The sequence below is a fragment of the Trachypithecus francoisi genome, unplaced genomic scaffold (assembly GCF_009764315.1).
Source record: "Trachypithecus francoisi isolate TF-2019V2 unplaced genomic scaffold, Tfra_2.0 Lachesis_group1, whole genome shotgun sequence".
NCBI classification, from domain to species: Eukaryota; Metazoa; Chordata; class Mammalia; order Primates; family Cercopithecidae; genus Trachypithecus; species Trachypithecus francoisi.
In genome coordinates this window covers 40,883,768-40,909,441 of record NW_022681454.1, presented here as the reverse complement: position 1 = coordinate 40,909,441, position 25,674 = coordinate 40,883,768, and the positions used below count along the sequence as shown (strand labels likewise).

Genomic DNA, 25,674 nt, shown 5'->3' with positions numbered 1-25,674 from the left:
ATAAAAAGTTAAAACATTAGCCGTCTGTTCATTAAAGGCATTTCTCTTTTTGACATTTACTGAGGAGGATTTTACTAGCCTTAAGTAATATTTAAAAGTGGGAAAATGGTATTTCTTGAAAAATATATTCAGAAGTTGAGGCTTTTAACTAGTCTAATTGAGACCAGTCTTTCTTGACTTTTGTATATATTTGTAATATTTTGGATTTGTTGGAGGTGTTAAAATCGTGACAGAAATGAACAGGATCCTAAAAGTCAGCTACTTTAAATATCATTTTCTCATAGCTCCCACTATACTGATCATAAGATTGAAAAATTTGGAGAACTTTATTGTATCTGAATTCGGCGTAAACAAGCACTCAGAAAGGCTAATTTTTTAAAAAGTAGTCCAGCAGTTCCCCTAGTGGGTCCCAGGGCTGTATTAATATAGATATAACAAAGAAAACAGAACCACCACGGAAGGAAATCACATTTTTACAACCTATAAGGAAGATAAATTACAAGGACTAAAGATAAGGAAAAGAGGAGTTAAGACATTAACTTGTTTAAGAAGAAAAAAAAGTAGTGTTTTTGAAGTGCCCTTTAAAATCCCAGTACTTTCAGTGATGCATACTACTGTGGGATGTGGCAGTAGGGAGGTTGAGATGAGGCCGTTTCATCTCATAACTGTCTGGCCCTGCACATTATTGGAATCATAATTATGTTCAGTAATGTCCCTGAGTTCACAGCTCTCTATACTTTTTACCCATTTAGAGAATTCGTATTCAGCAGCTGATGGACGTTGTCACCTGCTAGAGTTTGAATCTATTAATACATGAAAGACTTATTGCACATCTTCCAGCCAAGCTCTACCTCGTGTGTTCATCGTTTACTGACACCTTGCTGTCTCCCTCTGGTCATGGCACCCTTTCTGCTGCTCTTCCTGGCATAGCCGGTTCCGTTGTAGTTAAATTTTAAACTAACCTAAAGTTTTGTTGAGGCTGGTGGCTTATGCCTGTAATCCCAGCACTTTGGGAGGCTGAGGCAGGAGGATCAGTTGAGCCCACAAGTTCAAGACCAGCAAGACCTCATCTCTCACCCTCCAAAAAAAGTAGTTGAGCATGGTGGACGGTGGCATATGCCTGTAGTTCCAACTACTTAGGAGACTGAGGCAGGAAGATCACTTGACACCAGGAGTTTGAGGCTGCAGTGAACCATGATATATGCCATTGCACTCTAGCCTGGGTGATAGAGCGAGACTGTGTCTCAAAAAACATAAATATATTTTTAAGTGAATAATTAAGCTGTCTCTGCCCTTCACCCTAGCCCCCTTTCCCAGTGATGACCATTAGCTTATGTTTTTATTTCCTCTCAGAAAATATTTGAGTCATATATCCACATATTAATAATAAATTTTAAGGCCAGTGTGGTGGCTCGCGCCTGTAATCCCAGCACTTTGGAAGGCCAAGGTGGAGAGATGGCCTGAGCTCAGGAGTTTGAGACCAGCCTGGGCAACATGGCGAAACCCCTTCTCTACTAAGACATAAAAAATTAGCCAGGCATGATGGCGGGTGCCTGTAGTCCCAGTTACTCTGGAGGCTGAGGCACGAGAATTGCTTGAACCCAGGAGGCGGAAGTTGAAGTGAGCCAAGATCCCACCACTGCACTCTAGCCTGGGTGACGGGCGAGACTCCATCTCAAAAAGATAAAAATTAGGCCAGGTGCAGTGGATCACCAGGTCAGGAGTTCAAGACCACCCTGACCAATATGGTGAAACCCTGTCTCTACTAAAAATACAAAAATTAAGTGGATGTGGTGGTGCGTGCCTATAGTCTCAGGAGGCTGAGGCAGGAGAATTGCTTGAACCCGGGAGGTGGAGGTTGCAGTGAACCAAGATGCACCACTGCACTCCAGCCTGGGTAACAGAGCAAGACTCTGTCTCCAAAAAAAAAACCTAAAAAATAAATAAAATAAATAAAAATTAAATTTTTAAAAAAATAATGAACTTTAAAATTTACACAAATTTTGTGATGATGTTTTTAGAATCTCTATGTTTTAGAGATAATATACTAATATAAAATACTAATCTATGTCACAGTATAACATATATAATACAGTATAACCCATACTGGTAAAAACAATATTGTATATGGGATTTTCCTCCAAAATAATTGGGATTAGAAGGAAAAAAAAAGAAACAAAATTGCCCATAAGCTGCTGATTGTTAAAGCTGCATTATGGGTACGTGCAGGTTCATTATTCTATTCTCTAATTTTGTATGTTTAAAATTTGCCACAATAGTTAAAACCAGGAAAAAGTTATCCTAATTAGGTTGTTTGATGAATGCTTTGCTTTTTTTCATGTACATATTTTGTAGATCAATCCATTTTTCTACTTAAGTCTTTTTAAGTATTATGTATGCTATTCCACTATATACAAGTTCCACAATTTATTTAGCAAGTTCCCTGCTGATGAGTATTTAGGTATTTTTCTGTCCGTAGCCCCTTGGCTTACTGAGTGCTGGTGTGGGTAAGGGCCTGTGGAGAGGGCACAGTTGAAGTATGCACTCCACTCTACCTACTGGGACTCTTGAAATGCTCCTGTAACTCCCTCTTTCCAGGAAGGCTTTCAGGGGTCCCTCTGATGTGACACTTACCACTCATTTGCTCAGTGTCCTGACATTACTTGCTGTTGGGTTTTCACAGAACATCTTAACAGTGCTTGGTCTGTGATGTGAACTGGATTAGAGTTTTTTGACATGTTAAGAAGATACGTTCAGTTTTCTCTCGAAAGTTGGTTTTGACAGGATGATGGTGGCCCTTGATAAGTTGCTAAGGATAGATGTTTCAAATCAAATATGCCCAAAAGAATGTATTAGCTGTGAATGAAAAGCAATGATTGTGTTTTTAAAAAATATACTAGAAGCCAAACTTGTGCCAGCCTTGAAAATGTTCACTTTGGGATCTCTGCATCTAGTTCAGCATGTTGCAATGTCTCAATATTAATCGTCATAATTTTGGGAGTCCTCTTTTGGAATTGCCTCAGAGTCTGCTGCGGATCCCCATGAAATGAAATCTCTTTGTTTATAATCACACTTCAGGTTTCAGGTAATATTTAGATTAGTGAATGAAATAAAATAAGCAGTTTTTGTTTCACTTGTAATAATAAAGTTAGTGTTTATTATGTATGTTTTATATAGTATGTATGTGTATGTGTATATGTATAAAATACAAATACTAACAGTTGAAAGAAAAGAGAAAACAAGAGCAAATATTTTGTGACGTCTTAGTATGCCATGCCATAGTACATATATAAAAAGTGTGTATTTGCTGACTTGCTGTGTGTTAAGTACATACTCATCACAGTGGTGTGTGTTGTATGACTAAATCATGATGCAGTTATCTTTGGATCATAGACTGCACTTCGGGGAGCCTAGAAAAATAGACTCATTTCTTCCTCGGGGGCATCCTTTCCAAGTTAGAATGCTATTTATGCAATAAAATCCAATGGCTAACCCAGAGACTACTTTCTATTTTCCTTTACTACTGAATCGCCCCCTCCAGCTGTTTAGTAACTTCTTTTTGTACAATCAGTCATGTATACAATATGTGGCTGCACTTTTCCTCCTCTGTAGTCTGTCCTTTAAGAAAACAAGAGTCTGTTTGAAAAAGGAAAAGCATCTGTGAAATGACTATTTTCGTAGGAGTTAAGAAAAGTTAAAGAGTGCCTTGGCCCTGATTCTAAAAGAAAGGGTTGTATCTTGCTACTGCAAAGTGAGAACTTGGAATCTAGTTAGAGTTTTTTTCAGAGATACAGTTCCCTCAGTGGCCCCAGGTAAGCATGATGGCTCAGATAAATAAATACCTGTTGGTCATACTGCATACAGTCTCTCTGTTAATCACTTGGTGTTTCATGTTTGCTTTATGAAAACGTTGAAAAGATGCATCATTTTGAACCTTCCTGGCTACAGGTTTCGGTGGTACCAACATGTAATTTTATGTTTAGTTTGGGGTTTAACAAAATTGAAGACACAGAATATGAAACTAGATGGATCTTGTGTAGTAACTGTTTCAAATTAGATTCATTGCTAAAGTGTACAAAAGCAGAATTATACGCAGAGAAAACCAAGTCCAGATGGTGTGGCAATGGGCCTCATGATCCATTAACTTGTCATTAAGAGCATAGGCTTTAGAGTGAGCTTCCTGAGTTCAAATCCCAGCTCTGCTACATCTAGGCAGTTCTCATAGCCTCTCGTCTATAAAACGGAGATAATAAGAGTGTTTTGGCATAGACCTGCTGTGAAGATTAAGTGAGAGCATCTTAGGCTGGGTGCAGTGCCTCACGCCTGTAATCCCAGCACTTTGGGAGGCTGAGGTGGGCGGATCACAGGGTCAGGAGATCGAGACCATCCTGGCTAACATGGTGAAACCCCATCTCTACTAAAAATACAAGAAATTAACTGGACGTGGTGACAGGCACCTGTAGTCCCAGCTACTCAGGAGGCTGAGGCAGGAGAATGGTGTGAACCCGGGAGGCAGAGCTTGCAGTGAGCCAAGATCATGCCACTGCACTTCAGCCTGGGCCACAGAGCAAGACTTTCTCTCAAAAAAAAAAAAAAAAAAAAAATCTTCAAAGAGCTTTTAGAGCAGTATCTGGCATATAGCAAGCGCTTAATGAATATTGGTGATTATTATATTAGAGATCATCAGTATCGGTACAGTGGTGGGATATAAAAGTTTGCTTTTCTCTTAATTATGAATAACCTATATTTTGGACTCTGAGTTAAGACTTTCTGGACCTTAAGAGCAAGGGTTGGTTCATCGTCATCTTTGTATTTTCAATGCCTAGAATATGGCAAGTGAGCTTAATAAATAAATAATGACGAATTGAATGAAAATGGGAGCCATCTACATATCACAAAATGAACTTGATGTGTTGAATAAGATACTCGATGTTATATCTTAGTCAATGCCTGGTTTTGGAGTTGGCTACGTATTTTATAATGATCTGTTGGTGAAGCTGAATAACCCGAGTTACTGGGGAAGGCACACAGAGATTCTGTGGGTTTACCATGTGCCAGATCCTGTTGGTGGTACTTTCTCACTCTCGGGTGGCCATGCTGAGACTTGAACCTCGGTCTTCCGACACAGCATCCAGTGTTTTACCACAGAGGCTAAATATATCAGATTTAGTCTGGTTCAACTGGAGGCATATAGTAGTATCTTGAGAATCCAGAAAGTAGAAAATTATATTTTAGGGGATCTTTCCTTTCCTCTATGCAATTGAGGTTTAGATCAAATGCCACCTCCACTGTGAAATCTTTCTAGACCCTCTGAACTGTATAAAGTCCTTTCTCTGTATTCTCAAAGAAATGTTTCTAAGTTTCTGCCGTCATGTTTATCTTAGTGGCTTTCTATATCACTCATAAGTTTCCATTTAGACTTAGACCTCCTTGAAAGCAGCGGCCAGGTCTTCATTATGTGTATATGTGAACTTCTTCACACGGTATGTGGCACATAGTAAAAGGCTCCATAAAGTTACTCATTTGCTGGTTGGATGGATAGATTTGTGATCATTAATGCATGCTGTCTGATGTTTGCTACATCAGTATACCTGTAGAAATAGAAAAAGTAAGAACAATTTGTATAAAATAATTGTTTAGAAGACTTGGACAGGGTGATTCTTATTTATGTTCTAGGCTTCTGGGAAGGATGAAGAATTGGGGCCAGTAATTCAGTCTACCACAAATATTGTTTTATTCGAGTCTGTAAGTCTATATGTTAGAAGGGTCAGTGCCAAGGAAAAGGGCCATTTTGGTTTCAGTTGACTTCACTCTTCGCCTTAAATTGAGATTGATCCATGGTTGTCATAGATTGTTTTCTGTTGTTATAATGAAATACCTGAGACTGGATAATTTATAATGAAGAGAAATATATTTAGGTCACAGTTCTGGAGGCGGGGAAGTCTAAGAGCATGACACCAGCATCTGGTGAGTGTGTTTGCTGCAGAATGACATGGCGAGGATATCACATGGCCAGAGAGAAAGAGAATACATGTCAGCTTAGGTCTCTCTTCCTCTTCTCATAAAGATACCTCTTACTATGGGAGCCCTGCCCTGCTGACCTTACCTAATCCCAGTTACCTCCCAAAGGTCCCACTTCCAATCATCATATGAATTTGGGGATTAAGTTTCCAACATTACATGAAATATGGGGGACACATTTAGACCATAGCAGTGTTGCTTTAGAGTTTGAATCCTTTGATGACTTCAATTGATTGGTTTCCAGTTTTGAGACAAAGTGGAACTCTTTTGCATAGTTGATGACTGTGAGAGCCACAAACCTAATTATGTCAACAGAACTGGCAGCACCTCTTATTTCTGGCTTTAGCTAGCTTAAGAGTGTTAAAGCTTTGGATAAATCTGTATTTTTCACACTTTTAGAAACCTCTTCTAACTGTTCATTTTATCTCAGATGGCTTTTGGTAATTTTAACTATAAATATTTTTCCCCCTTTTTTCTTACAAATCCTAGGCCTATGGCTGGGTGCAGTGGCTCACACCTGTAATCCCAGCACTTTGGGAGGCTGAGGAGGTTGGATCACTTGAGGTCAGGAGTTTGAGACCACCCTGGCCAACATGGCAAAACCCTTTTTCTACTAAAAATACAGAACATTTAGATGGCTGTGGTGACACGTACCTGTAATCCCCGCTACTCAGGAAGCCGAGGCAAGAGAATCGCTTGAACCCAGGAGGTGGAGGTTGTAGTGAGCCGAGATCACACCGTTGCCCTGCAGCCTGGACAAGAGAGCGAGACTCCATCTCAAAAAAAAAAAAAAAAAAATTCCTAAGCCCAGTCTTCAGCTGGTTTGCCGTGCTGAATTAATTTTAATCTTTTAAGGACCTTGAGTGACTCACTAGCCTTCCTGTTATGTCTTCTCAGTAGAGAGTTCCATGATGCGACAGGAAGAATTCAAGAAGGCAGATGTGAGATGTTTCCAAAACAGTTTAGGCATACTGTGTTCTGGGGTAGATGGTGTGTTTTCCAAGTGAGATTTTAGCACTTTAGGGGTAAAAGGCATAAAAATATTTTTGATTTTACCCCATGAACTTAAGAAAGAAAAGATTTTGTTCAGTTTTGTGTTTTCGGAAAGTTCTATGCAGAAATATATGTTCCGGTGAATAAAGTAGTTTTGGGTTGCCTTCCATTATAAAGTATCATATGAGGTACTTCAGGGGACGGACAGGTGAGTACAATGAGATGAGTGGCAGCCAGAGTCTAACAATGGTTAATGAGCACAAGACAGCAGATATATTCAAGGTGGAACCAGGGGAGGGCTGTGAGAGGCTTGAGTGCTATGAAAAGGAAGAAATGTCAGTCAGGTGGGATGTGGATGTTCGGACACTTGAAGTTATCTGTGCTGGAGATTGAATAGACTTTCAGTGATGGAGATCTGGGGAGAGCATTAACCCTCAGAGCTGTTGAAAAGTAAAGAATCTTTTTCTTTTTAAAAAATTAACCACTAAAGAAGTTTATGATTGTTTTTTCTCTCTTATCTCTACTGATATTTTGAAAATATCAATTTTAGTTCTTAGTTTGGCTAGTTGTTTAGCTTCTGGGGAGAGGGTCCAGTGGACAGTGGCAGCTTAGGAAGCACCTGGATGTATGCCTCTAGGAGTCCTGTGTGAAGCCTCCCAGAAGTGCCAGGTGATGCTCTCACACCTTGGAGGAAGGCATGCAGCCACCAAGATTGTGAGGGAGTGGCTCAGTGGGATCAGAGACAAAAACACTACTGGACACTTTCAGAAATTTTCTGGTCAAATTTCATCATGAGCTATTTGCCCAGATTAGTTTTCTTCACCAAAAACAAAAACAAGCAAACAAAAAAAAAACCCTTAAGCTGGCCGGGCATGGTGGCTCATGCCTGTAATCCCAGCACTTTGGGAGACGGAGGCAGGCAGATCTCAAGATCAAGAGATTGAGACCATCCTGGCCAACATGGTGAAACCCTGTCTCTACTAAAAATACAAAAATTAGCTGGGTGTGTTGGCATGCGCCTGTAATCCCAGCTACTCAGGAGGCTGAGGCAGGAGAATCACTTGAACCCAGGAGATGGAGGTTGCAGTGAGCTGAGATTGTCCCACTGCACTCCAGCCTGGGCGATAGAGTGAGACTCCATGTCAAAAAAAAAAAAAAACAAAAATAAAACAAACAAAAAACCCTTAAGGTAATAAAAGAGGCTACAGAAATATTCAGATAGCAAACTTGAACAGCTCTATATCCGTGGAGAACTGAAATGCATCTGTAACTTTACCATGATTTTTCACTGAGTAGTAGTGTTCATATAAGTTAACAGTAGTTCAAGAATTTGTGAATTTGTTCATCATGACTTTGTTGATGTTCATTAGTTTGTTTATTCATTCTTTCATTTTTTACTTCATATATATGTACACATGCCATTTTTTTTTTTTTTTTTTTTGAGACAGAGTCTGGCTCTCTCACCCAGGCTGGAGTGCAGTGGCATGATCTCAGCTCTGCCTCCTGGGTTCACGCCATTCTCCTGCCTCAGCCTCCCGAGTAGCTGGGACTACAGGCGCCTGCCACCACATCCGGCTAATTTTTTTGTATTTTTAGTAGAGACGGGGTTTCACCTTGTTAGCCAGGATGGTCTCCATCTCCTGACCTTGTGATCCACCCGCCTCGGGCTCCCAAAGTGCTGGGATTACAGGCGTGAACCATCACGCCCAGCCACATGCCAGTCATTTTTTTTTTTTTTTTTTTTTGAGACGGAGTCTAGCTCTGTCGCCCAGGCTGGAGTGCAGTGGCCGGATCTCAGCTCACTGCAAGCTCTGCCTCCCGGGTTTACGCCATTCTCCTGCCTCAGCCTCCCGAGTAGCTGGGACTACAGGCGCCTGCCACCTCGCCCGGCTAGTTTTTGTATTTTTTTCTAGTGGAGACGGGGTTTCACCGTGTTAGCCAGGATGGTCTCGATCTCCTGACCTCGTGATCCGCCCGTCTCGGCCTCCCAAAGTGCTGGGATTACAGGCTTGAGCCACCGCGCCCAGCCGTCAGTCATTTTTAAAAGTCAACTCTGTGTGCTGTGCTAGGTGCCTGAGACATACATAGTAGTAGATTAAAACCAGTCTGTGATGTCACATAGCTCACATAAAGTTTCCTGTCTCTATGTATGAAGCCCTTACCATATGCAGAGTGCCTGAAAAAATGTGTCTTTGTAGTCTTTGCTCCATTTTGCACAGCATACCTCAGCAAGTAAGAAAAAGATAAAGCCCACTCCAAACCCTGGATAGCCTAAGCAAAGAAGAGGAGGAGATACTAAGATGATTTGTTGATTTCTTATGGCTGGTGTAACAAATTATCACACACTTGGTGGCTTAAAACAATAGAAATTTGTGGCCGGGCACAGTGGCTCACACCTGTAATCCCAGCGCTTTGGGAGGCTGAGGCAGGTGAATCATTTGAGATCAGGAGTTTGAGACCAGTCTGGCCAACATGGTGAAACCCTGTATCTACTGGAAAAAAAAAATAATAATAAACAATAGAAATTTGTTCACCCATCGTTCTGTAGGCCAGAAATCCAAAATCAGTCTGGGCGTGGTGGCTTACACCTGTAATCCCAGCCCTTTGGGAGGCCGAGGTGGGCGGATCACCTGAGGTCAGGAGTTCGAGACCAGCCTGGCCAACATGGTGAAACCCTGTCTCTACTAAAAATAAAAAATGAGCTAGGTCTGGTGGCAGGTGCATGTAATTCCAGCTACTCAGGAGACTGAGACAGGAGAATTGCTTGACCCCAGGAGGCGGAGGCTGCAGTGAGCCGGGATCACGCCACTGCACTCAGCCTGAGCAAGACTCTGTCTCAAAAGAAAAGTCCAAAATCAAAGTGTCATCAGGGTCTCGTTCCCTCTGAAGGCTTTAGGGTAGAATCCTTCCTTGCCTCTTCCAAACTTCCGGTGGCTCCCAGAAATGTGTGACATTCCTTGGCTTGTAGCTATACCTCTGTTTTCACACTGCCTTCTTCTAGGGACACAAGTCATTGGATTTGGGACCTACCCTAACCTAGTATGACCTCACCTCAATTTAATTAATTATATCTACAAAGACTCGATTTCCCAATAAGATGATACATGCTGAGGTTCTGGGTGGACATGAATTTTGGTAGGTATATGGTTCAACCCAGTACAGACATCTTACAGATAATTCCTTAATAGATGCAACATGGAAGAGATGTGAAAGAATGTTTGCAAGAATTATATTCAAAATTTTCAAGAAGGAAAGCTCATAGTTGCAGGTCTTGTGAGACTTTTAAGTGAGTGAAATATACTGTAAGGGACTTCTAGATAGTTTGGGGTTACCTTTGTTCAAAGTCTTCATTGTAAAGATGAGGAAATTTTGGTGTGGACTGGTGAACCTGAAACTATAACCTCAACTGAGATTGGGAGTAAGTGTGGAAACGATAGAAAAACATGATAAAAATAAAAGATAAAAAGATAAAAACATGATAAAGACATGGCAAAGCTTTACGTTTAGCAGTACAGCTCAGTTCTGGAGGGCGGCATAGTTCAGGGGTGCTGGCATATGGAAGGCTTTATGCCTTTGATCAAAGCTTAAAAACAGACAAGACTATCAATAATAGACATGTTTTTCTTACGTTAGTTCAAGAGACATTTATTTCTTAGCAAACATACAGGATTTTCTTAAGGAGCTATGCAGAATATAAAATAAAAGGATATGACTCTGATTTTAGGTCACTGCAAAGGCAATATGATGCCATAAAGCATCAGAGATCACAAACAGCAGCACTGAAGAACACACAAACTCACGGGCAGATTTTGTTCCATAAACAGTGTTATAGAAAATGCTTAATTAGATGCCAGTGCTTAGAAATTGAGATATTTTACATAAAAATAGAGGACCGCTCATTCCTCTTGTAAATTCAGAAATCTCACAATGCTGGGCTCAAATACCAAAGAGACAACAGTCAGCAACAGCCCCTTTTAGATGGGTCCTGTCCTCTCCAGCTCAAGGCATTGAGCTTGCGACCCCTTGCTCTTACCATCAATGGACTTAGCCATTGTATACACATGGAACTGTTATGGTAGAAGAACCAGGCTAATGTTGATCTTGCCTGTTACAGCTGCATTACAAGTGTGATGCCATAGTAGCGACATCCTTGGATCTACAGTCTTCTTTTAATCATAGTCATCCTAGTCTCGGTCCCATGCCTTCTGGTAGAATCATAAAGTGTGACATGAGCTGTTAAGCAAAACATGCTTGAAATTTCTAAAGACATCTCTAGATGACTTCTCAGAGTCTTCCATCTGTTAATCTGGTTAAGAAGAGGGAAAACATTAGCTTTTCAAAACCTAGGATGTGGGTGGTTCATAAATTTTGTGCTTAAGTCTGACTCAGTTAATATGCCCAGTTTGCTCTCATAAATGTAGGGGTAGTTACCAGTTACCCTTGTAATTTATTTATTGTGTTTCCTTATTAGAACCCTTGGGTACAAAACAGTGAAATAAAAGCTTCATGTTCAAACAGATTTGACTGGAAAAATCAAATCATTTGACTATTAGAAAACCATATATGGTTAGCATTCCATGTGGAATGTCAGAAAGTGAGAGAATGAGATGACCCCAGCCATTGGTTGGTACCTAAGAGGTGAGCTGATGCTTATTGTGTGTAAGCTTTAGTCTTTTTTATTATTATTATTGAGACGGAGTCTCGCTCGTTCACCGAGGCTGGAGTACAGTGGTACAATCTCGGCTCACTGCAAGCTCCGCCTCCCGGGTTCAAGCGATTCTCCTCCCTCAGCCTCCTGAGTAGCTGGAATTACAGGCACACACCACCATGCCTGGCTAATTTCAGTATTTTTAGTAGAGGCAGGGTTTCACCAGGTTGGCCAGGCTGGTCTTGAACTCCTGACCATAGGTGATCCGCCTGCCATGGCCTCTCAAAGTGCTGGAATTACAGGCGTGAGCCACCGCACCCAGCCTGTCTTTTTCTTTAACTTTTCATAGATTTACTCTTGAATATGATTGAATTTGATCCTCAGAAAAATTCATCCTTAGTATAATTAGACGTTGTTAGTTGATATTTTTCTCCCTGCTTGTTACTTGAAGAATTCTTCATATGGAACTACACTGAATTGGTATATCCGGGATATCATAAAGGTAGATCTTTATCCTATAAATGTCTTGTTGGAGAAACTGATTTTGTGTTATTTATTACCAGAACACATTTTCTCATATATATAGTGGTGTATGTGATGGTTAAGGTATACAAGATGGCTGGCCCATGAAAGTCTATTTAATCACTATAGACATGAAGAGTATTATTAATAGAACCCTTCCCCAAAATGTAGGGGAAAATGTCTCCGTTCCATGTAGAATTGTCAGAAAGTGAGAGTGCAGATAACTGTAACTCCATACCATTGGGAAGGGGCTGATGGGAAGTATACCAAAGGAAGTTCAAGAACTGATGGAGGCCTCTAGGGATACTTCTCAGTACTGGACCAGCTCTGCAGTTCCTGCTTTGCTTTACATTGGGGGACCTTTGACCAACGTTTCCATTCACTCCTTGCTCACTGTGGACAAAGAAGCTATTGCACGGTCTGTGCTCTTCTCTTCTTTCTCCAGAACGAGCCTCAGCCTCTTCCAGGATTTCAGAGTGGCTTTCATCTTTTAGTTCATGTCCTGTCTCTCTCTCTGTCTCCTTTTTTTTTCGTTTGTGTGCTTGGAACAAGGGCCCCAAGTTAGAGAATGGACTCTATGTAGAACACATCAGAGAGAAGCCGTTTCATCTCAGGCTCGTTATATCTTTAATGGAGGATTATTGGATTGGTAATAATCTAGAATGTGATAGGTTAACCTTAATCCATTCACAGAGTTCCTTGCAGTCCATGAATGTCTCTTATGTGCTAGGAACTGAGCTTCGTGCTCTGGATGATTTCAAGATTGAGGGACAATATTTCCATCAGGGAATTCATGGGCTCCTTCAAGATTCAACTCTTAGGACATTTATCACTTTCTGTGGTTTAGGGTCAGACATCCTGCTTGTTCTAGCCTCATCACTTTCTTAACCTCTGAGCTCCAGGTTTCTTAATCTCTAAAATGAGAATAGTAATACTAGCAATCTGCTTTACAAGATTGTCACATATAGTCCTTGGTACAACAGCTGGACCACAGAAAGCATTTTTTGAAATATTAGCTGTTATTAGAATTAACTGCCTTATTTATGCTAGGAGATGGAAAGTTTCCCAGGATCTAGGCCAGTTTGCCTTTGCTCTTTTTTTAATATTTATTTATTTAGAGACAGGTTCTCACTCTGTCGCCCAGGCTGGTGTGCAGTGGCATAGTCAGGGTTCACTGCAGCCTCAGCCTCTGTGGACTCAGGTGATCCCCCTACCTCAGCCTCCTGAGTAACTATGACTACAGGTGCACACCGTCATACCTGGCTAATTTACACACACACACACACACATACACACATATATATACATACATACACACACACACACACACACACACACACATAAGTTTTCTTTTGTAGATGCGGGGTTTTACCATATTGTCCAGGCTGGTCTGTAACTCCTAGGCTCAATGGCCTCCCAAAGTGCTAGGATTACAGATGTGAACCACTGTGTTCCGTGCCTTTTTTTTTGTTAAGCCCTAGAAATAAGTTCATACAATAGGTATTTATGTTTGAATGATTAGTACAACATTAAACTATTATTTATACTAGTGGTACAACAAATTCAAAGTAATAGCTTACCTCCAAGAAGTTCACAATAGTTAGGGAGATGCATAAATCCTTTGCTTCTCAAACTGTGCAGGAGTATGCCCTAGGGATCTTACTGAAATGCAGACGCTGATTCAGTAGGTCTGGACTGGGACCTGAGAGTCTGCATTTTAAAAAATCTAATTTTCAGTTGTAGAAATTTGCATTTTTAATAAACTCTCAGGTGATATTGATATCCCTGGTGCTTAGACACTTGAGTGGTGATACTGAACTATAAGCTGCAGAAAGAAAGAATCCAGTCTTTGTTCCTTGCCATATCCTTAATTCCTAGAATAAACAGTGCCCAGGACATTCTTTTTATTTTTACTGATTTACTTTTGAGACAGGGCGTCTGTCACTCTTTGCCCAGGCTAGAGTCCAGTGGTGCAGTCACAGCTCACTGCAGCCTCAACCTACTGGGCTCAAAGGTCCTCCCACTTCAGTTTCCTGAGTAGCTGGGACCACAGGTACATACTACCATACCTGGCTGTTTCTTAATTTTTGATTTGTAGAGACAGGTTCTCCCTATATTGCCCAGGCTGGTTTCGAACTCCTGAGCTCAAGCAGTCCTCCTGCCTCAACCTCCCAGAATACTGAGATACAAGTGTGATACAGAGTAGTGGGATACTATATCTCAGGATATGTGGCACCTGAAACATTCCTGTGTTCACTAAATATTGTGGAATAAATATAATTTCCTCAAAATATAGTAGTTCTCCTTGTTCACAGTTTCACTTTCTGTGGCTTCAGTTACCTGCAGTACCTCAGTTACCTGAGGTTGGAAAAAAATTCCATGGAAAATTCTGGAAATAAACAGTGTATAAGTTTTAAGCTCCACACCATTCTCAGTAGCACAATAAAATCTTGTGCCATCTTGCTTCATCCCGCCCAGGACGTGAATCATTGCTTTGTCCTGCATACCCCGTCTGCCTGTGAAACCCACCTGTGAGTTGCTTAGTAGCCGTCTGTCTCTGTTTCCAGATCAGCTGTTGTAGCATTGCAGTGCTTGTGCTTAAGTCACCCTTATTTTACTTAATAACGGCCCAAAGCACAAGAGGAGTGACGCTGGCAATTCAGGTATGCCAAAGAAAAGCCGTAAAGTGATGTTGTTTTATATATTTGAAAATCTCTTTAATGTACGGCTTCATCAAAGGCAGCTGGATTCTCTTATCTGCTTTTATCCTTAGCGTATCTCAGTAAATTGTTTTGGTTGAAGTAGGTGAAGAAAACCCTGTTGGCCTAATACAGGTACATAGGTAAAAAAGGGACAGCTATTTTAATAGTTGTTCAGGCAATTGTGGATATTCTTTTTTGATGTTACACCAAAATTCCATAATTTGTAATTTCTTAAAGGTTAGTTTCAATATGGAATGTGAAATGATAATAATAAGCTTTTTTGCATTCTTATGTTAAAATCTATTGGTATGTCATACATTTTGAGTGGATATTTATACATACATAATTTTATAACATCATGCATTGGTTATTTGGAACATACTGGTTCAGTGAGTTATGAAGATCTTCCAAATGTTGAAACATTTCATTATGCAATATGAAAATATTACATTTGTGAATCTTACCATCTCATTAGAAAAGTCTTCCATTATTGGGAAGCTGTCAAGCTCACTGTGATAGATACAAGTTTTCCAAAATTCTGATTTTTGCTTAAAAGCTTGCATTTGATCATTGCCGACAAATAGCATCAGTTGTTTTCCTTGAAGTGACAGGTCCACCTCGTTTATTTTTGTGAAAATGTCTACCCAATACCCAAATTTGAATAACCATAGTTTGTCTGTCAGTTGTTCTTTCACGTAAACAAGGTATTGTGTGGAGAAGCAGTTAGTTCAGCTTGCAACTCAATCACGTGTGCTTTTCCTTGAAATGACAGTCCTACCTCAGTATGCCATGGAAGCACTTTATGTGTACCTTCATTAAAAACATATACTTTGGGGTTGAGATTTAATATAATTAATAATTTTTACTGCTTCAAGGACATCATTACATTGGGGAACACAATAACTGCTAATATAGCTTCTGCTACTGTCTTATTTCATGCTGAGATGCCAGCAATGTTATTTATTTTTTGTGCCCCATCACTTAAATGTCAACATAGTGAAAAGGTTGTAAATAACATCTGAGTGTTATGAAAATAGCTTCAATCTCTGAGACTCCTCAAAGTTCCTTTTGGGAACTTCTGCTCTAGGTATGAGGATCAGTGCTCTCAGCAATTTGGTTGGAAAGAAGAGTCTTTGAAGAATAATAGCTGTGAGAGAGAAAGTCAAATAGGTAGGTGGAGGTCAGAGAAAGTGCTAATGTACTTAACTGACCTTGCTTTTGTTCATGAAACATGATTGATGCTTATGAGAAAAGGAATAACCTTTGTAAGGTGGAGTTTGAAGAAACTACATCTGATATTGGTGGCTAGATTGTGTTTGTGGGGTAAAGTGTTAATGTTACTGAAACACCAGAGGTTTGCTCTAGGACCTGCTGCTTGCTGCACAGAAAGCCATTCAAGTATTGCCAAGGAAGAAGGCTTTAATCAGGTGCTGCAACCGAGGAGATGGGAAATCAGTCTCAAATGCGTCTCCCAGACACACTAAAATTAGGAGTTTATATAGCAGGGAAGAAATGTAACCACATGTGGGAAAACAGGAATTAGGGAGGTGTAAGGAAGAGGAGCTGGTCAACGGAAGCAGGTGGTTGGATAGGCAATCATGATAGGTGAGGTTGAGGGGTCTGGCATCTCATTGTCCAAATGCAGTGATCATGTAAGTTTCAGCTGCTTTATGCTGTTTGGGAGGACTGATGGTTGGGTTCCTGAAAGAGGAACTCAGCTCAGACAAAAGTAACTTTTTCAAGTTTTAAGACTGGGAGGATCAATTTCTATGTTTATTCAGAATAAAGAAACCATAAATATCAGCATTATGGGACAATTGGGTCAGTTTCAAAAGGAGGCAGGCAATTATGAGAGTTTTACAGTAATCTGTTTAGATTATGAGGACTGGACAAGACTAGTAGTTTTAAAAATAGAGTGGAAGTAGGGGAAAGGATGAATCTCTAGAATTTAGTGATTGATTGGATGTGGGTGGAGAGGGAGTGAGTAGAATCAAAAATGTCAGATTTTCAGTTTGAAGACTAAGAAAATGTTGGTTTTCAGAAATAGTAGAGATGGGAGGAGGAACTAATTGTTGGAGAAAGATGATGTGTTTGATTTTAGACGTGTCAGTTGAGGTGATGTGGGAATAATAGCCAAGGACTGACATCCTGAAGATAGAGTTGTCGTTTTTAGGGAGAAGTCAGAGAGATTCAGACTTTGTCACCTGGACATCAAATTTCTGCACCCTGTCTAGGACTCGTGTATGTCCTTTGGTGTGTGTTGTTATTTTAACCAAGATTTAGAGGGGTGATCAGATGAGGTTGAGGTGGAAACATGGGTGGCTTAAACAGGTTGGGTATTATTAGAGAGCTGCCTTACAAAACAAACAAACAAAAAACAGTGAGATATTTATAATGGTTTAACCAGTCTTCTTTTTTCCTCATCTTAAATATTAAACTCAACTTAGCCATAGTTCTAGAAAAATGGCTAGATACCTCATTCACCGATGAACTCTCAAATACAGTGATGGCACATCCCATTTCTCTTATTTCTACTTCTCTGCAGTAAAGTGAAGGGGCCACATGTAGAAGGACAAGCATGCTTGAGCACTCACAAGTTGATGTTGAGAATCTCTGCCAAGTGAGACACTCAACAGATGTAACCTCAGTGAAATAACTGACCAACGATCTAGCTAAGAGGCTCTAAAACCAGGCATTAAAAGCAGATCCATGGCAGGGCCCGGTGCTCACATCTGTAATCCCAGTATGTTGGGAGGCTTAGGCAGGAGGATCTCTTGAGGCCAGGAGTTCAACACCAGCCTGGGCAACATAGTGAGTCTCTGTTTCTGTTTTAAAAAATGTTTAAGGGCTGGTGTGGTGGCTCACACCTGTAATCCCCAGTACTTTGGGAAGGTGAGGCAGGAGGATTACTTAAGTCCACGATTTCAAGACCAGCCAGGGCAACATGGCAAGACCCTGTCTCTGTAAAATTAAAAAATTAGCCAGACATGGTGGCACGTGCTGGTGCCAGCTACAGGCTGAGATGGGAGGATTTAACTCTGGAAGTCGAGGCTATAGTGAGCTGTGTTTGTGCCACTGCACTGCAGCCTGGGCAACAAAGTGAGACTCTGTTTGAAAAAAAAAAAAAAAAAAAAAAAAATTTTTTTTTTTTTTCAACAGTCAGATGTGGCACATGCCTGTAGTCCCAGCTACTCAGGATGCTAAGGCGGAAAGATCGCTTGACCCTGGCATTTGAAACTATAATGGTGCCACTACACTCCAGCCTGAGCAACAGAGCAAGACTCTCTCAAAAAAAAGATCCGTTTTTGAGAGATGGACTTATTAATCAATTTCGCGAGAAGTACTAAAGCCAAAATAAAAAACACTGAATCCAAAATAAGAATCTATTAATTTGTTATGAGAATTACCACTCTCCTAGGTGTTAGATTTCTTGGTACTGCACATTCTCAATGCCAGTGTATTATTTTCCAAATAGAAATAATTACTCAACTACATAGGAAACCCAAGCATAAGCTTGGTTGCTTGGGGAACATGGTTTCAGCCAAAGGCGAGTTAGATGAATCAAATGTTTAAATGGTCTCAGGCTGGGATAGTCTGAGGTGTGCTGTCCTTCATTCCCTTGAGATAATGCTACTTGGGACCTAGAATCCTTGAAGTGCATTGCCTAAGAGTCCTTCTTCGGAGAAAAGGGAATTATTGCTTTTTTTTAAGGTACTTACATTTTTGATTAATACAGTCTTTCTTAAGATACAGTAATATTTTCTTTCTTTTATCTCTTCTCTCTCTCTTTCTTTCTTCCTTTCTTCCTTTCTTTCCTTTCTTTCTTTCTTTCTCTTTTTTTTTTTTTTTTTGACAGAGTCTCACTCTGTCACCCTCGACTGGAGTGCAGTGGCAAGATCTTGACTCACTGCAACCTCTGCCTCCCGGGTTCAAGTGATTCTCCTCCCTCAGCTTCCCGAATAGCTGGGACTATAGGCGTGTGCTGCCACACCTGGCTAATGTTTTGTATTTTTGGTAGTGATGGGGTTTCACCGTGTTAGCCAGGATGGTGTCAATCTCCTGACCTCATGATCCCTCCCACCTCGCCCTCCCAAAGTGCTGGGATTACAGGCATGAGTCTCTTGCACCCAGCCCAAGATACAGTAATATTTTCTATTGAGTGAAAGATAAATCATACTATGTTTGGGAGCCATCTTATCTCAGTCTTACTCCATTTCTTGGTGTTGATCCGTTGGCTGATTCAACTATCATACTTTAACTTCAAGAGCAATCTTATTTTCCTCATTTACAAGTCTTGGAGGAAATCTTGTTGCAACTAGTAAGTTTGGCCGGTGGTCTGCCTGCATCAGAACTCCTAGGTGTTTCTTTAAATGTAGATTCCTGGGTCCTACCTGTGCCTTACAGACTCAGACGCAGGTGGTGGGTCTCAGGAACCTGCATTTTAACTTCCTCCTCTATGCACCAAGTTTGAGAAGCATGGCTCAGATTCTGACACAGGAATTGCTTTAGTCAGGGCCTTCTGTTGTGTTTAAAGTGCTGTGTTCCTATTAGAATGGATACTGGTCTGGCTAACATTTAACAAAAATCACAGCCCTCATGAAAAACATGTGGAAAACATTTATTTTCTTTTAAAAAATAATGTTTTCTTTCTTTCTTTTTTTTTTTGGTAGAATCAAGTAGAAGTGGCCAGGCATGATGGCTTATGCCTGTAATCCCATCACTTTGGGAGGTTGAGACAGTGGGATCACTTGAGGCCAGGAGTTTGAGACCAGCCTGGGCAACATAATGAGACTTCATCTGTACAAAAAATAAACAAAAAATTAGCTGGGTATGATGGCACGTGTTTGTAGTCCCAGCTACTCAGGAAGCTGAGGTGGAGGTCAAGGCTGCAGTGAGCCAAGATCACACCACTGCACTTCAGCCTGGGAGACAAAGGGAGACCCTGTCTCAAAAAAAAAAAGATTTTTTTTTTAAAAAAAGGAGAAGAGTTCTTAATTGCTCCTGTGCCCCAGAAATTAAACTACTGGAAGTCTCTTACCTGGTTCTTGACCCTAAAATGGAATTTGTGCCATAAGCTTTACTGCACTATGAACACTGAATATTTAAAATCCCAGCTGTGTTATTACTAAATAGACGATTGTGGCTGAGTCACTTAACACCATACGTTTCCTCCTCTGTCAAATAGAGTTAATAATAGTCTCTGCCTCGTGGGGTGGCTGTGATGATTAACTGAAACAAGACATGTGGGGCACAGAACATAGTGGTTGCTGTGCAGTAAGGGCTCAGCCAAAATTGGATTTTATAAATATTCTGGTATGGAAAATTAACTCTGCCACTGAAGGAAAAGCACAGAGAGAGAAAGCAAAAGAGGGACTACGATTGTATACACAAACAGAAAATAACTTCAGATAAGCAGCAGAAGAGACTAGAACATGTAGGCAGGGAGACAGTGTTGCATAATGCAGGGATCCTGCACGTGGCAGGCCAGCCTGATCTCCATCCGGCCCTGTAGTTTGGCTTGTTCGTCATTGCCCATGAGCCTTGGTCTTACATGAAGGGGTGAGGAAGGTGATGGGTCCTGAGGGTGGTGCAGCTCCCTGGCCTGGACATCAGGGATCGGTCTTCTGCTCGTGACACTCCTGCTCGCTGGCTTCATACCAGCGTTACTTTCAGGCGTTACCAGCATTTCCATCCAGTCATTTCATACCCCTCATTGAACAATTTTCCAAGTGTTGGTTTGCTCTCTTCCTTGCTATATGTTAATGAGGTGTCCAAGACTGTTGTTCGGCACGTATCTAAAATGTTGTTTACATCAGAAGATAAATCTAGAGCTCCTGAAGTGAACTAAAAAGCTGTGTCAACCTGGTGCAGTGGCTCATGTCTGTAATCCCAGTGCTTTGGGAGGTCAAGGTGGGAGGATTGTTTGAGGCTAGGAGTTTGAGACCAGCATGGGCAACATAGAAACAGCCCCATCTCTACCAAAAAATAAAATAAAATTAGCTAAGTGTGGTGCCGTGCACCTTTAGTGCCAGCTACTCAGGAGGCTGAGGCAGGAGGCTATCACTTGGGCCCGGGTGGTCAAGGCTATAATTATGCCACTGCCTTCTAGCTTGTGCAACAGAGTGAGACCCTGTCTCTTAAAAACGAACAAAAAAAGCAGCTGCGTTGATAATCAGTCAGGTAAAGCATCCTCGTTTTCACTCTCAAAAAGTTGTTCTGAGTATTAAGTGTTAGCAAAGACACTTTTCTCTCTGTAGTATTTTTAGCCTTAACAGTTTTCACGCTTAATTTCAATGTGAGTGTGGTGTGTGTGGTGTCTGTGCGTGAGTGTGAGAGAGAGATGGGGAGGAGGAGGGAGAGTGAGAGTGAGAGAAATGTTCTGATCGGAGAACACCATCACAGGTAGAATTTTTATAACTTTCTATTTGCGGACCACTCTCATAGAAGATTCTTAAGGAAACCTCAGCCCACCTTCTGAAGGGATGAGATAAGTAGCATCCTCCAGTGAAATGCCCTCTGAGGTCTGAAAGTTCTTTAAAAAAATCCTAGAAAACCAAGGAAGATGGTGAATTATGGAAGAACTACCCAGATGATTTTCAAAGCTATAAATTAACAAGTGTGTCTGTTTTAGGAGGAGGGGTAAAAAGTGTAGGGCATGTGCGTGTGCGTGCGTGTGTGTGTTTCTTCTTTTCTCTGTTCACTTGCCAAAAACAAACAAAAATGACCTCACTTCAGACACAGGGATAAAAGCAGGAGGAAATTGCTGTAGTTAGAACACTATAGGTTTTTTTTTTTTTTTCCTGTACTTTTTGGATACATATTTTTAAAAAAATAAATAGGATCACTTACTCTGGCCTAGCACAATTTCATCGAAAGTGTTTCGAAAGTTATAGTCTTAATCTTAGGGACAGAATAGGTTAATGTAAGGGGTGTGAGAGTTTTTAAATGCAAGACATTTTTCAGGGGACTTTTAAAAATCAATAACAGGAAGCAAAATAAAAAATTTAAAAATCAAAACCCAGCCAGGCATGGAAGCTAACGCCTGTAATCCTAGCACTTTGGGAGGCCGAGGCAGGCAGATTTTTTGAGCCCAGAAGTTTGAGACCAGCCTGGGCAAAATGGTAAGACCTCATTTCTACAAAAAAATACAAAAATTAGCCATGCGAGGTGACACACATCTGTAGTTCCAGCTACTCAGGAGACCGAGACGAAAGTTGCAGTGAGCCAAGATTGCACCACTGCACTCCAACCGGGGCAACAGAGTGAAACCTTGCCTCAAAAAAAAAAAAAAAAAAAAATTGAAACTCGGTCCAAATGACCAGAAGTCTATGTAGTCAGCAGAGTAAATCTTCCCCCTCCCTGCCTCCACCCCCATTCAGGGTTTCCTTCCTTTCTTTTTCCTCCATTTGCCTCCATAGAGCATATAAACCCAATTTACATCTTCATGAGCTATAACCTAGTCTTTGCTCTGCTTGGCAGAAGAGGAAGAGAAGATGCCATATACAGTTTATAGTAGGATGATGACACACAGTTTTTAAAATGATGGATGTCGTTTGGGATGAAATGAATCATTGTTTAATCTGTATTACTTTGCTCATATGGACACACTTGGACTCAGCACCCAGTTTCTGTGCAATGGCATATTTGCTCCAGATTATGTTGAGGTGATGCGTTTCCCCCATGAGCTTCCATCAAGAAGCCTTCTGGAAGTGTGAAGGGTTTGGAATGGTAGGCTGTGGAAATCCTGAACTGTTTGCTGAGTTTCTCCCTGCCTTCCTCCCTTTCTCCTTTCTTGTGTGTGTAAAAGGTGGTTATGGCACAGTGTCTTTCATGGGAAATGATTGGCTTGGGATGAATCTCACCACTCCTTTCTGGCACTTTTGCAAAAAAGAACACTTTTTTTCATGGTAGACACCTGATACAACTGGAATATTCTTCTGATGTCCAGCAACAGCTAGGCAGTGTGTGTCAGTTTTACATTTTTTACAGCTGGACGTATATAGGCCTACCTTGTAAGGTAGCCTTGAAACCCACATTTATTTCTAGGAAATCTTAGTACTTTGCAGACTTTTTTCATTGTCCATTCTTATACTTCAGTGCATTGTGACTATATGTATATTATAAATCATACATATCTGCATCATACTAATACATGCATAGATACAACATACAGAAATAGAAATAAATGAGTAACAACTAAGTATAAATAGAAAATATGATGTTTTCTTCATAATCTCAGTGGATTATTGTGAGATCACTTCCACTTATTAAAGTTGTGGTTAAATACTCATAAGACAAAATTTACCATCTTAACTCTTTTCAAATGTATAGTTTGGTGATATTAAGTAAATTTGTAATATTGTGCAACCATCACAACCATCCACTTCCACACTCTTTTCATCTTGCAGAGCTGAAACTCTATACCCACTGTATGATAATTCTGCTGGGCATGGTAGCGTGTACCTGTAGCCCCTGCTACTCAGGAGGCTGAGGCAGGAGGATCACTTGAGCCACAGGAGTTTGAGACCAGCCTGGGCAACACAGCAAGAACCATCTCAAAAAAAAATTAAAAAACAACAACAACAGCAACCGATACTCCCTGCGTTTTTTCCCCTGGCCCCTGGCAATCATTATTCTACTTTCTGTCTCTATGATTTTGACTACTATGAGTACCTCATGTAAGTGGGTGGAATCATATAGTATTTGTCTTTTTGTGACTGACTTATTTCGCTTAGTGTAATGTCCTCAAGATTTGTCCATGTTACAGTATATGTCAGAATTTCGTTCCATTTTTTTTAAATTTAATTTTAAAGCCTTCAGGTGGGGCGTGTGGCTCACACCTGTAATCCAGCACTTTGGGAGGCCAAGGTGAGTGGATCATCTGAGGTCCAGAGTTCGAGACCAGCCTGGCCAACATGGTAAAACCTTGTCTCTACTAAAAATACAAAAATAGCTGGGTGTGGTGGTGAGCACCTGTAATCCCAACTGCTTGGGAGGCTGAGGCAGGAGAATTGCTGAAACCCAGAAGGTGGAGGTTGCAGTGAGCCAAAATTGCACTGCTGTACTACAGCCTGGGTGACAGTCCCTTCCTTCCTTCCTTCCTTCCTTCCTTCCTTCCTTCCTTCCTTCCTTCCTTCCTTCCCTCCTTCCCTCCTTCCCTCCTTCCCTCCTTCCCTCCTTCCCTCCCTTGCCTGCCTCTCTTTCTCTCTTTCTTTCGAGACAGGAGAGAGAGAAAGCCTACAGCAATTGGTATTCTCAGGGTGGTCTCTCATACAAGTTCTAACTAGACCCGACCCTGCTTAGCTTTCCAAATCAGATGAGATCTGGCAAGTTCAGGGTTTTGTGGTTTTGTGGCCATAGACCCCTTCCACTTTAAAGTTGAATAATATTCCATTGTCTGTATATACCATGTTTTGCTTATTCAGTCATCTATGCATGGACACTTGGGTGGTTTCCACATTGTACTACTCCCACTTTTGAGAACCCTTGTGGAGCAGCAACCCAAGTATCCTTTAATAAAAGGCTCCTATCTATAAGTTTTAGCATTTTATATATACTCTTTGGTTTTCTTCTCTTCTTTCCCAGTTGAGCAGACAGTTTATTGAAGATCTCTTTGAGGCCCAGATTTGCTTTTCCTGAATACTCAGTGATTGTTATCTTTGTTGCCATTGGATTAGAAAATCTGGTTTGCGATATTCAATCTATGAATATGTTGTCTGCGACACTGCCCCTAAACAAACACATTCCCCTTCTGACAAAGCTCTGATGATGCAGAGATCAGCTTCAAGCTCGGGATAACAGAGACGTGGACTCAGTAGGAGGCTGTATCATAGTCACTGCAGTGCATGCACCTCTGCACATCATGATAAATTGTTTATTGGAGTACAGCAGAGAATAAATAACCAAACAAGCAAATTAACAAAGCAAATAGGTAGCTAGTTTGAAAAACTGGCCACATTTGGGATGGATTTGGGAAAAGATGTAGTTTCTCCTTCTACTCAAGGGAAATTAAAAACTCTTGCATTTTATTGATTTCCTCTAAGCTTATCTGCACATTGTTTTTACAAAAGCTAAGTGGTGACAGAAAGGCCATAATTTTGGGAAGTATAGATTTTTAGATGCAGAGATTGTGGTTTTGCTCCCAGGAAATGAACCTTTTCTGCAGAGGAGGCATCTACCTCTGGAAGGCATTTTTCATGTCCAATCTAGTGTGATCAGCAACCAGTGGAGGGGGAAAACCATTCTCTCTCTTTGCTTGGCTTTTCCTTCTGCCACCAAGCCCCTGAAAAGTACAGGAAGAGGCAAGGCATCACAACATGGGACAGCTGCCTCCTATACGAGACCAATGAAGCAGTAATGATCAGCGGACTGTTAATACCGTGTACCAGTAAGTGAGGTGGAAGAGGGAGTTAGGTTATCAGTTTTTTCTTACTCATTTTATGAACATGGAAAATTCCAGAAAAAAAATACTTTGGGCCAAGCACAGTGACTCACACCTATAATCCTCGCTCTTGGGGAGGCCAAGGCGGGTTGGATCACACGAAGTCAGGAGTTCAAGACCAGCCTGGCCAACCTGGTGAAACCCCCATCTCTACTAAATAATACAAAAATTATCTGAGTGTGGTGATGCATGCAGTAATCCCAGCTACTTGGGAGGCTGAGGCTGGAGAATCGCTTGAACCCAGGAAGCAGAGGCTGGGTAAGCTTTGTCAGAAGCTTTGTCAGAAGCAGTAAGCAGAAGCAGTAAGCCAATATCATGCCACTGCACTCCAGCCTGGGCAACAAAGT

The 25,674-nt window shown here is 41.0% G+C and overlaps 1 protein-coding gene across 4 annotated transcripts in view; it reads left to right on the top strand.

Annotated features, from left to right (window-relative positions):
* The window catches only part of APBB2 (amyloid beta precursor protein binding family B member 2), a 423,550-nt gene that overhangs the window by 217,295 nt on the left and 180,581 nt on the right, over positions 1–25,674 (top strand). The window lies entirely within an intron of this gene.